This window comes from Rosa rugosa, chromosome 2, assembly GCF_958449725.1.
Source record: "Rosa rugosa chromosome 2, drRosRugo1.1, whole genome shotgun sequence".
Lineage (NCBI taxonomy): Eukaryota > Viridiplantae > Streptophyta > Magnoliopsida > Rosales > Rosaceae > Rosa > Rosa rugosa.
In genome coordinates this window covers 31,091,187-31,104,607 of record NC_084821.1, presented here as the reverse complement: position 1 = coordinate 31,104,607, position 13,421 = coordinate 31,091,187, and the positions used below count along the sequence as shown (strand labels likewise).

The 13,421-nt window shown below is 37.8% G+C and overlaps 1 pseudogene; it reads left to right on the top strand.

The window, feature by feature from the left end:
* The first annotated feature begins 465 nt into the window (after window positions 1-465).
* The window catches only part of LOC133730629 (uncharacterized), a 93,632-nt pseudogene continuing 80,676 nt past the window's right edge, over window positions 466-13,421 (top strand).

The window sequence follows — 13,421 nt, the reverse complement described above, 5'->3', positions numbered from 1 at the left end:
AAGAAGGATGAGAGTGACCAAGCTATCTTGGAAACTTTCAAGAAGGTGCAAGTAAACTTACCCCTCCTAGAGGCCATCAAGCAAGTCCCGAAGTATGCCAAGTTCCTTAAAGAGCTTTGCACTACTAGGAGAGTGAACCGTGAAAAGGAGGTGGTAAAGGTAAGTGAGAACGTTTCTGCCTTGATTCAGAGGAAGATTCCTCCAAAGTGTAAGGATCCTGGAAGCTTTACTATTCCATGTACTATTGGTAACTCCAGATTTAAGAATGCCATGCTAGATCTAGGTGCATCTGTTAATGTTATGCCCTACTCTGTTTATGAAACCCTAGGTCTAGGGGAACTTAAATCTGATAATGTTATCATTCAGTTAGCTGACAGATCCAATGCATACCCTAGAGGTTTGTTGGAGGATGTGCTTGTGCAGGTTAACCATCTTATCTTCCCAGCTGATTTTTATGTGTTAGAAATGGAGGATTCCCCTGTGAGTTCCACTCCTTTGCTTTTGGGACGTCCTTTCTTAAGGACAGCTAGGACAAAGATAGATGTGTATGCAGGTTCTCTCACCATGGAGTTTGATGGTGACGTTATTGGCTTCAACATTTTTGAAGCCATGAGGTATCCTCTTGATATAAATGACTGTTATTCTATTGATATTTTGGATGACCTTGCCCAGAAAATGTTTGAGGCCATGAATGAGGATACCCTAGCCACAACCCTCGAACAAGGAGTAGGGTACACAAAAGGTGGTGCCATTATCTCAAAGGAGGAATTGAAGGACACTTGTGAAGGAAAGATAATTGAAAACGTCTCCTTCCTTGAAGCATCCCCTTATATAGGTAAGTCTAATTCTCCTTTGTCCATTCAGTTATCTACTAACAAGACTTTACCTTCAGTGGTCCAGGCCCCAGAACTTGAGCTTAAACCTCTTCCAGACCATTTGAAGTATGTCTACTTAGGAGACAAGGAGACCTTACCAGTGATAGTGTCCTCTGCGCTTACGACTCCACAAGAAGAGAAGTTGGTGGAGATGCTGAAGCAACACAAGACCGCCATAGGATGGACATTGGCGGACATCAAGGGAATTAGTCCTACAACTTGCGTCCATAGGATACTTCTAGAGGAGGGGTCTAAACCCACAAGAGAGGCTCAACGTCGTCTCAACCCTCCAATGATGGAAGTTGTGAAGAAGGAGGTTATCAAACTCCTAGATTGTGGGGTGATCTACCCCATTTCAGACTCCAAGTGGGTCTCTCCAGTTCAGGTTGTGCCCAAGAAATCTGGGGTAACTGTGGTGAAGAATGCTGAGAACGAACTGGTGCCCCAAAGGACAGTCACAGGTCACCGAGTGTGCATTGATTATAGGAAGCTCAACGCAACAACAAGGAAAGATCACTTTCCTCTTCCATTCATTGATCAGATGCTTGAGCGCCTAGCTGGACATGACTACTACTGCTTCTTGGATGGCTACTCAGGCTACAATCAGATTGCCATAGCCAATGAAGATCAAGAGAAGACAACCTTCACTTGCCCCTTTGGGACGTTTGCCTATAGACGTATGCCCTTTGGCCTTTGCAACGCTCCAGGTACCTTTCAGAGGTGTATGGTAAGTATCTTTTCAGATTATATTGAGAAAATCATAGAGGTATTTATGGATGACTTTTCAGTCTTTGGAAAGAATTTTGATGATTGTCTTAATAATCTGGAAATAATTCTCAAACGTTGCATGGAAACTAACCTTGTACTTAATTGGGAGAAATGCCATTTTATGGTTAAGCAAGGAATAGTTTTAGGACATATTGTCTCTGCTAGGGGAATAGAGGTCGATAAGGCCAAGGTTGACATTGTGCGTTACTTACCCTCTCCCACTTCTGTGAGAGAGATTCGTTCTTTCCTTGGCCATGCAGGTTTTTATAGGAGGTTTATTAAGGACTTCTCCAAGATTTCGAGACCTCTATGTCAACTGCTCCAGAAGGATGTGCCCTTTCACTTTGACAAGGAATGTCAAGCTGCTTTTGACAAGCTTAAGGAGTTGTTGACGTCAGCCCCCATCATGCTACCTCCAGATTGGTCCTTGCCCTTTGAGTTGATGTGTGATGCCTCTGACTATGCAGTTGGAGCTGTTTTGGGGCAAAGGAAGGACAAACGACCCTATGCCATCTACTACGCCTCAAGGACTCTGAATGATGCACAAATGAATTATTCCACCACAGAGAAAGAGCTCCTTGCAGTTGTTTTTGCCCTTGAAAAGTTTCGTTCCTACTTACTTGGTACCAAGGTAATTATTTATACTGACCATGCAGCTTTGAAGTACTTGATGACCAAGAAGGAGGCGAAACCAAGGCTTATCAGATGGGTCCTACTCTTGCAAGAGTTTGACGTTGACATCAAGGACAAGAAGGGTAGTGAAAACGTGGTAGCTGACCACTTGAGTCGTTTGGTACATGCAGAAGACCCTCTCCCTCTGGTGGAGACGTTTCCAGATGAGCAGCTTTTTGGACTTCAGGTAAGTGAACCATGGTATGCTGATATTGTGAACTATATTGTTTCTAGGAAGATTCCTGATACCATGTCACGTGCTCATAGAGATAGGCTTAAGAAAACTGTTAAGCAATATGTTTGGGATGAACCTTATTTGTGGAAATATTGCTCTGATCAACTGATTAGGAGATGTGTGCCTGAACATGAACATAATGCCATACTTTCGTTTTGCCATTCTAAAGCATGTGGGGGTCACTTTGGGTCTAAAAAGACTGCTTTTAAGGTGTTAGAGTCTGGGTTCTTTTGGCCAACGTTATTTAAGGATGCACATGCATATTGTTTAACTTGTGATAGATGCCAACGAACCGGAAATCTAAGTTCTAGAGATCAAATGCCATTGTCCAATATCATAACTGTTGAAATATTTGATGTCTGGGGCATAGATTTCATGGGACCTTTCCCTTCATCTTTTGGGTTTCTATATATCTTACTTGCAGTGGACTATGTTTCCAAATGGGTGGAAGCAAAGGCCACTAGAACTAATGACTCTAAGGTTGTTGCAGATTTTATCAAGTCTAACATCTTTAGCAGGTTTGGAATGCCTAGAGTTCTCATTAGTGATGGTGGATCCCATTTTTGCAATCGGACGATTGAGGCCTTGTTGAAGAAATATGATGTTACACATAAGGTTTCTACACCTTATCACCCCCAAACTAGTGGGCAGGCTGAGGTCTCAAATCGTCAGATCAAGGGGATATTGGAAAAGACTGTGAACCCCAATAGGAAGGATTGGTCCCTCCGCTTGGAGGATGCTTTGTGGGCCTACAGAACTGCATACAAGACTCCCATAGGTATGTCCCCATATCGTATTGTCTATGGCAAACCTTGCCATTTACCTGTGGAGTTAGAGCACAAAGCTTGGTGGGCTGTGAAGCAGTTTAACATGGATATTGATGAAGCTGGGCTTCATAGGAAGCTGCAGTTGCAAGAGTTAGAGGAGATTAGGAATGATGCTTTCGAAAGTGCCAACATCTATAAAGAAAAGACTAAGGCATTCCATGATAAAATGATTCGAAGGAAGACTTTTGTTGTGGGTCAAAAAGTTCTTCTCTTCCATTCTCGTCTAAAACTCTTCCCAGGTAAACTTCGTTCTCGTTGGATTGGACCTTTTGTTATCACTAATGTGTTTTCTCATGGAGCTGTGCAGATAAAGAGTGAACAAACAGGTAACGAGTTCAAAGTGAATGGCCATCGCTTGAAGCCTTACTATGAGGCCTTTGTGGAACACGAAGTGGAGGAAGTACCCCTCCAAAACGTTCCACCTCTTGAGGATTAAATGGAGGTACAAGTCTAGGCTGAAAGACTATAAACATTAAGCGCTGCTTGGGAGGCAACCCAATTCAGAAGTAGCTGTGGAGGAGCCTTCAACGCAGATTTGCTCTTTTTCCTCCCTACTTCTTTATTTTATGCTTTTTGTTTGTCTTTGAACTTTATTTTCGTAAATTCCATCTCTATATGCTTAAGTGTTTCATTGCATGCTTATAATTGCTTACATTGAGGACAATGCAATATTTAAGTGTGGGGGAAGGGATTTACATTTTTGTCTTTTATTTTGAGTCATATATATTGGAAAATACAAAAAAATCGAAAAATGTCAGAAAAGAAAAATGTCAGAAAAATAAAAAAAAATTTCGTTGCTTTTGTTTTTGTTTTGAGTCATAGGATGCCCCTTCAACTGTCTAGGATGATTCTATATCTCTGAAATCATGACTAAAAGAGGATCACAACATTGAGATGATTTTTAACATGGTATTCTTTGGTTAATTGAGATATATGAAAAATGTATGCATGTGTAGTGGATATGGATCTCGTGACCTTGGTACAGAATATGAGCATGTTAGGATGAGTTTTGATTCATAAAACCCATGTGAGATATTTGAGCCATGTTCCTTTTTCTTGGAGTGAAAATGAAAATATATTCTTAATTTCTTGGCGATGTTTTGATGATCTCATTATTCTTTCATCTTGATTGACTGCTTGCCATAGATTAAGTTTAATGGACTAGAGATGCTAGAATTCGCTCTTGTGCTTGTTGAGACGTAATATCAATACATGGCCCTGATTCTGGAAGGGATAGAGGTTCTCTAGGAATTACCACCATTGCCATATAAACTTGTGTCCCTATTTGTGCCCGTCGTGGGACCCCCCTAGATAAGCCCCTTTGAGCCTACATTAAGCCTTTTCGTTCATCACTTTAAAATCCTTAACCATGAAGCTTAGTATAGTTACAACTCTACCCTTTGTTCTAAGAACTTAGTAGAGCTAACTTTTGAGACATATTACATGGGTTTGGTGTTAAAGATGAAGATTGAGAAGAGGTGAAAGTTCAAGTGTAGGGGTAGACTTGTCCATGAAAAGAAAAAAATATGAGAAAGCCGTGAAAAAAATGAAAAGAAAGAAAAAATATATACGGCTAAAAAGAAATAAAAAGAAAGAAATGTTTATGGATTAAGTCCCCTATACTTAGTGATTTTGGAGTTCTGCTTTAAATTGAAGGCCCACTACAGAAAAATTTGGCCTTTGTCCATTTCACTAGGGTCAAGGGAAGTTTACATTGAAGATTGGGCCCAACATGAAGACATTTGGCCCTTTTATGTGACCTATATGGGGAAGTGACGTTTTTGCAATGCCTTGGTGGAATTTCGAGATCTCTACATTCATATGAGCTCTACTAGGTTTTTAGGACACTTTGATAAATCCTTACCTTTCGTTTCTTTAAACCTTGAGCCTGAGCCCCATTACAACCCTTGAGAGAGAGGACCTTCTTGATCCTTAAGATGGGACAGCCCTTGATGTGGAGATGAGTTACAAGAGTTGAACCTATGGCAGTCCATTCGTGCAAGTAGTTGATATCCTTCATGAGATCTTTAAAAGAATATTTATGTGCTTTCGTTTCTTTATATGTGATACACTTGTTTATCTTTCACATATACTTGAGTGAATAAGCTTTTAAGCATTGCCATGATCTGAGAAAAGAAAGAGGGATATACTTGTGAGATTTGAATCATACTTGTCTGAAGCATGCTAAGCTTAAACCCATCACCATTGTTACAACCAAGTCCTACTCGTGTATGTGTGGATTATATGTTTTAATTAATTCTCGAATGCCTAAACATTGATTCTTGGAGAAATGCTAATCTTGGTGTTGTGAAAGTAAGAGATTGCTGAGACAAATAGTTGAAGGGCAATAGAGTCTTTGTATTTATTTGAGTCTTTAATTTTCGTTGAGTCTTAGTGTGTGTCTTTGTTTGATTTTGCTAAGGGACTAGCAAAAGCTAAGTGTGGGGGAATTTGATAGGAGCATTTTAATGCGACGTTTTAACTGCATTTCCTTACATTTCTTGCGTCATTTCCTTAGTAAAACTCTGTTTAGGAAAGTTTCCATTCTTTGATTGGGAAAGTTCCTATTTGTAGAAAGTTTCCATTTTTCTTAGTTTCTATTTTCCATTTTTAGAAAGTTTCTATTCTTGTAGTTTTCATTTCTCATTTCTGGCAAGTTTCTATTTTTTTTCATTTTTAGTAACTTTCTATTTTTCATTTTTAGTAAGTTTCTATTTTTCAAATTAGGAAAGTTTCTATTTCTCATACTAGTTTCTATTTTCAGGACCTCCGAGCTAAAAAGTGGAAATGAACGCACGAATGGAAGGAGGAGCCTGCGAACATCAAGACAAACAAATATGAGAGAAAACGGTCCACACATTTGAGCAGAAATGAAGAAACAAGCTTTCCTAGTGCAACCAGGAAACCCTGCGAAATGGAGGAGAGCTTACCAATGAAGTTTCCAACGCAACTATGAAAAGAAATGAAGAAAATGAAGTGTTTTGCGTTGGAAAAGAAGAAGGCTTGAAGATGAAGCAACGAAGCCCAAGAGCACTTTGAATTTTCGGCAAAATGGATCATGGCCCATCATGGCCCAAGAGATTAGGGTTTGTGACGCATGAAGAAACCCTAGGAGAGTTTTGCCGTCCAAAATGAAGAGAGAAACAAGGAGTTGGCGTCCAAAAATCAGAAATTAAAAGGAGATATTCTAGGGAGATTTTCTAGGGTTATTTTTATGGAAATACATCAAGAGATCAACCCTAGAATATCTTTTGCCGTCCAAGCCAAGAGGAAAAGGAGGAATTGCCGTGATATTCATGAAGAAACCCTAGAGAATTCGGCAAAGAGAGATTCTAGGGGAGAGTTTTAAGGAAAGCCAAAGTGTGGAGACCAAGAAACGGCCAAAAAGGAGTCTAGGTTCGTTCCCTATTTTCTCTAAGGAAGTTTGGCCGAAATTGAACTACAAAATCAGAATATATCTTTATATATTTCGGCCAAAATATTAGGGAATTAAAATGGAGTTTTGTGATTGGTTGAACCATGTCATAGGGCTTATTTGGCAAGCTATTATTGGAGGAAATTATGTGGCATTTTCAGATTAATTCCTTGGGATATTAAGAGGTTTACACGGCTTGGAGAGCAAGGAGGCGTCCAATATATATTCTCACACATTCTCAACGTCAAGGGTTCCTTTGCTTTGTGTTTTACAACTTTAGAAAAAATTCAGAAAAGCTCTCTAGCCTAGCCGTGCTCTTCTCCATCCTCTAAGGCAACCACGAAGTGCAAGCAAGGACAAGGAAGAAGAAGACAAGCCGTGAACACCATCCATCCTCCACCTTGAAGATTGCTTTCGAAATTCAAGAGATCACATCACCTTTTCGTTCATCACCATCTCCATCTCTTGGTGTAATTCGATTCTTCCTTGTAACTTTGTTTGTATTTTCGTTGGTTATGCCTTAGTTGACACATATGTTTGAACAAGTATTGTTTTCTGAAATTTTATGATTAATAGTTAATTTTCAGATTCATACCTTGCGAATTATGGTTGCTTATGTGTGAGTGTTTGATTAAATTTGCATGATAGAAATCTTTTGTATGTTAATCTTAAAGGGTTCGAAACTTTTAGGGTTTTTATATAATTGGTGCTACGAATTTAAGAACATGAATCAACTTTTTGGTTTTGTGTTCTTGAATCAATAAGTAGTAAAGGTTTTGTACAAAAACCGAATTTAATCAAAGAAGATTGCAATTAGGTGGACTTTTTCATACTAAGTTGCACATTTGAATTGATAGCCTTTCTAGATGCTTAATGCGTTAAACATGTATGATTGACTAGCTTTCTAGGGCTTGAATGCATGTTTGATAGGATTAGTCTATGTGCTTTCACTTAGATTAATTAGCATTGAAAGTAAAATATGGGAAATTGTTTGCTTTGAACGTTTCACATGATCAATTCCTCTTGCATGACTATGATGAACAATGATGAACTTGAATCAACTTTAATCATGGGTTTCGATTTGATCTTTGTTCTTGCATTCCATTTGTATTTTTATGTTTTAGCATTTTAATTATTTTGTTAACTTAGTTTAATTTTCAGAAAAACCAAAATCAAAAACCCCCTTTTAATTCGTAAATAATGTGCATATGTGTAAATATTATACTTTGTTTTAATTTTAATTGTTTAATTGTTTGACAATGACAGGTGTACCCTCAATCCCCGGAATAGAACGATCCCTATTTATTCTATGCTACTAATGACATTTCAGGGTTAAATTATGCGCTTGCTTTGAGCGTATCAATTGGGCCCAACATGAAGACATTAGGCCCCTTTTATGTTACCTCTAGGGGAAGTGACGTTTTTGCAATGCTTTGATGGAATATTTCGAGGTCTCTACATTTACATAAGCTCTGCTAGGTTTTTAGGACACTTTGATAAATCCTTACCTTTCATTTCTTTAAACCTTGAGCCTTGGCCCCATTACAACCCTTGAGAAGACCTTCTTGATCCTTAAGATGGGACAGCCCTTGATGTGGAGATGAGTTACAAGAGTTGAACCTATGGCAGTCCATTCGTGCAAGTAGTTAATACCCTTCATGAGATCCTTAAAAGAAAAATTATGTGCTTTCGTTTCTATACATATGTGATACTTTGTTTATCTTTCACATATACTTGAGTGAATAAGCTTTTAAGCATTGCCATGATCTGAGAGAAGAAAGAGTGGATATACTTGTGAGATTTGAATCATACTTGTCTGAAGCATGCTAAGCTTAAACCCATCACCATTGTTACAACCAAGTCCTACTTGTGTATGTGTGGATTACATGTTTTAATTAACTCTCGAATGCCTAAACATTAATTCTTGGTTGAGTGCTAATCTTGGTGTTGTGAAAGTAAGAGATTGCTGAGACAAAAAGTTGAAGGGCAATAGAGTCATTATTTTTGTAGAGTCTTTAAATTTTCGTTGTGTCTTAGTGTGATTTTGCTAAGGGACTAGCAAAAGCTAAGTGTGGGGGAATCTGATAGGAGCATTTTAATGCGACGTTTTACTTGCTTTTCCCTACATTTCTTGCGTTATTTCCTTATTAAAACCCTGTTTAGGAAAGTTTCCATTCTTTGATTGGGAAAGTTCCTATTTGTAGAAAGTTTCTATTTTTGTAGTTTCTATTTATCTTTTTTTAGTAAGTTTCCATTTTCGGTAGTTTCTATTTTTCATTTTTTAGAAAGTTTACCATTTTCAGTTTAGGAAAGTTGCCAATTTTCATTTTTGGAAAGTTTCTATTTTTCTTATTAGTTTCTATTTTCAGGACCTCCGAGCTAAAAAGTGGAAATGAACTCACGAATGGAAAGAGGAGCTTGCGAACATCAAGGGAAGCAAAAATAAGGAACAATGGACCACAGAAATGAGCAGAAATGAAGAAAAGAAGTTCTCCTACTTCAACCAGAAAACCCTGCGAAAAAGAGGAAAGCTTACCAATGAAGTTTCCAACGTTACTATGAAAAAGAAATGGAAAAATAAAATGTTATGGCGTTGGGAAGATGACAAGGCTTGAAGTTGAAGCAACAAGGCCCAAGAACTCTCAAGAATGAAGTGGATTTTCGGCAAATGGATCAAAGGCCCACAAGAGCCCATGGAATTAGGGTTGTGACGCAAGAGTAAACCCTAGAGATGTTGTTGCCGTGAAATCCTAAGAGAGAAACAAGGAAGTGGCGTGAAAATCAGAAATTATCAAAGAGAATTTCGGTTGAGATTTTCTAGGGTAATTGTTATGGAAGGAAAATACACTTGGAGATTATCTTGGGGATTTGCCGTCCAAAGCTATGAGATAAAGGAGGAATAACGTGAAAACCCTAGCAAAGATGACGCCAAGAGAGATTCAAGGGAGAAATAAAAGGAAAGAGAAAAAGGTGGAGACTAAGAAAAGCTCAAAAGAAGTCTAGATACATTCCTATATTCCCTAAAGAGTTTTGGCCGAATTTAAAGTATAAAATCAGAATATATCCATGGTATTTCGGCCAAGATTATTAGGGAATTAAATGGAATTTTGTGATTGGTTGGACCACCTCATAGGGCTTATTTGGCAAGATATTATTGGAGGAAATTATGTGGAATTTTCAGATTAATTCCATGAGGTTCACACGGCTTGGTGACCAAGCATGCCGTTCCCTATATATACTCACCTCCTCTAGACGTCAAGTTCGCCCCCTTCTTTACGTTCTACAACTTAGAAAAATCAGAAAATCTTCTTAGCATAGCCGCAAGCTTCTCCATCCTCTAGTCATCTCCACGAGTTCAAGCAAGGCCAAGGGAGAAGAAGCATAGCCGTGAGCATCCATCATCCATCTCCAACCTTGAAGCTTGCTTTCGAGTTTCAAGAGACCACAACGTTTATCATCCATCTCATCTTCATCCACGGTGTAATCCGATTCTCCTTTGTAACCTTTGCTTTGAATTTCGTTGGTTATGAACTAGTTGACATATATGTTTGAACAAATTATTAATTCTGAAATTTTATGATTAATTGAGGAATTTTCAGATTCTTTTATTGTGATTCAAAGTTGCTTATGTGTGATTGTTTGATTAAATTTGTTTAATTGATAACTCTTGTATGTTAATTCTAAATGGTTCGAAACTTTTAGGGTTTATGTATGAGTGATGCTACGAATTTAAGAACATGAATCAACTTTTTGGTTTTGTGTACTTAAATCGAAAAGTAGTAAAGGTTTTGTGCAAAAATCGGATTTAATCAAAGAGAATTGCAATTAGGTGGACTTTTTCATACTAAGTTGCACACTTGAGTTGATAGCCTTTCTAGGTGCTTATTGCGTTGAACATGTGATGATTGACTAGTTTTCTAGGGCTTGAATGCATGTTTGATAGGATTAGTCTTTGTGCTTTCACTTAAATTAATTAGCATTGAAAAGTAAAATATGGGAATTGTTTGCTTTCTAACGATTTACATGATCAACTCCTTTTGCATGACTTTGATGAACAATGTTAGAACTTGAATCGATTTTAATCATAGTTTTGGTTTTAAACTTTGTTCTCTCATTCCATTCGTATTTTTATGTTTTTGCATTTTAATTATTTTCTTAACTTAGTTTATTTTTCGAAAATCAAAATCAAAAATAACCCCCCTTTTTCATAAATAGTGTATATATGTGTGAATATTATACTTTGTATTAATTTTAATTGTTTAATTGTTTGATAATGACAGGTGTACCCTCAATCCCCGGAATAGAACGATCCCTATTTGCTTATACTGCTAACGATCTTTTCAGGGTTAAATTATGCGCTTGCTCAGAGTGTGTCACTTCCTTTAGGAATTCTAGGGATGAATCTAGACTCCTTTGTAGCCGTTTCTTGGTCTCCACACTTTGGCTTTCCTTAAAACTCTCCCTAGAATATCTCTTTGCCGAAATCTCTAGGGTTTTTTCATGATTATCACAGCAATTCCTTCTTTTCCTCTTGGCTTGGACGGCAAAAGGTCTCCTAGGGTTTATCTTTCCATTAAAATTGCCCTAGAAAATATCTTGCCGAAATCTTCTAGGTTCTTGCTTGATTTTCACGCATTTTTTCTCTCCTTCTTTGTATTTTCACGGCAAACTCTCTCTAGGGTTTCTTCATTGCGTCACAAACCCTAAATCCATGGGCTTTTGTGGGCCTTTGATCCATTTTGCCGAAAATCAAATAAGTCTTGAGAGTTCTTGGGCCGTGTTGCTTCAACTTCAAGCCTTTATACATTCCAACGCCATATCTTCATTATTTCGGTCAAGTTTCTTGGTTAGCCTTGGAATCTTGCTTGGTACACTTTCCTCTTTTGCGCAGGGTTTCCTGGTTGGAACAGGAAAGCTTCTTTTCTTCATTTCTGCTCATTTCTGTGGTCCATTGTTCCTCATTTTTGCTCCCCTCAACGTTTGCAAGCTCCTCTTTCCATTTGTGAGTTCATTTCCACTTTTTAGCTTCGAGGTCCTGAAAATGGAAACTATTAAGAAAAATAGAAACTTTCCTAAAATGAAAAATGGCAACTTTCCTAAACTGAAAATGGAAACTTTCCAAAAATGAAAAATAGAAACTACAAAATAGAAACTTTCTACAAATAGGAACTTTCCCAATCAAAGAATGGAAACTTTCCTAAACAGGGTTTTAATAAGGAAATAACGCAAGAAATGTAGGGAAAAGCAAGTAAAACGTCGCATTAAAATGCTCCTATCAACAGTCACTCCAGACTTTTTTGGCACAACTTGAATTGGGGATACCCATTTAGAATCTGAAATGGGGTAGATCACGCCACAATCTAGGAGTTTGATGACCTCCTTCTTCACAACTTCCATTATGGGAGGGTTGAGATGACGTTGAGCCTCTCTAGTGGGTTTGGATCCCTCCTCAAGAAGTATCCTATGGACGCAGGTTGTAGGGCTGATTCCCTTGATATCCGCCAATGTCCATCCTATGGCGGTCTTGTGTTCCTTAAGCATCTCCACCAATCTATCCTCTTGGGAAGACGTAAGTGCAGAGGACACAATCACTGGTAAGGTCTCCTTGTCCCCTAAATAGACATACTTCAAATGGTCTGGAAGAAGTTTAAGTTCAAGTTCTGGGGCCTGGACTACTAAAGGTAAAGTCTTGTTAGCAGATAACTGAATGGACAAGGGTGGAGTAGACTTACCTACGAAGGGTGATACCTCAAGGAAGGACACGTTTTCAATGATCTTGTCCTCTAAAGTGTCCCTCAACTCATCCTCTTGAATTGTGACGCGATTCTTGGTGTACCCTACTCCTTGCTCGATTGTAGTGACTAAGGTGTCCTCATTCATGATATCAAACATTTTATGCGCAAGATTATGATACGTGCAAAAGCATCGTCAATTTAAACCCTGAAAAATATCATCGTTAGTATAGAGCAAATAGGGTATCGTTCAAAACCGGGGATTGAGGGTGCTAACATGTGAGAACAAATTAAAGAGAAAGAATATACACATTTACGAAATTGAAAGAACACTTTACAAGTTTTACAAAAATTAGAATTTACAAGTTACAAGCATGCTTAGAATTAGAACAACAAAGAAAAGAGAGAGAGCACTTACATTTAACATACGAAATTAGAAGACAATGAACAAAGAAAACAACGAAATCACATATATATACTCACACAAATCGAAACAAACAAAGAAAACCAAGTTAGAATGGGTTTTGGAAATCCTACTCCCATTTATACACAATTACAAATCCATATCACATAGGGAATCCATATACAACAAGGAAACAAATTATTGACCAAGTCAAACAAGAAATCCTAAGTCAAAACTAACTCTAACTACTTTTCCTAAAAAACACCAAAGAATCCCTAAAATTTAGGAACACCTAAAAAACACAAAACAAAATCCTAAAAACCACTAAATTAATTCCTAGAAAACACTAACACATATTTACTATTCACGGATTTACTATTCACGAATTTTAAAAAAACATTTTTTTATTTATTTTATTATTCATATGAACATGCTACCTAAAAACTCTAAGTTAATTTTAATTATTTACAAATGTACAAAAACACATAACATAA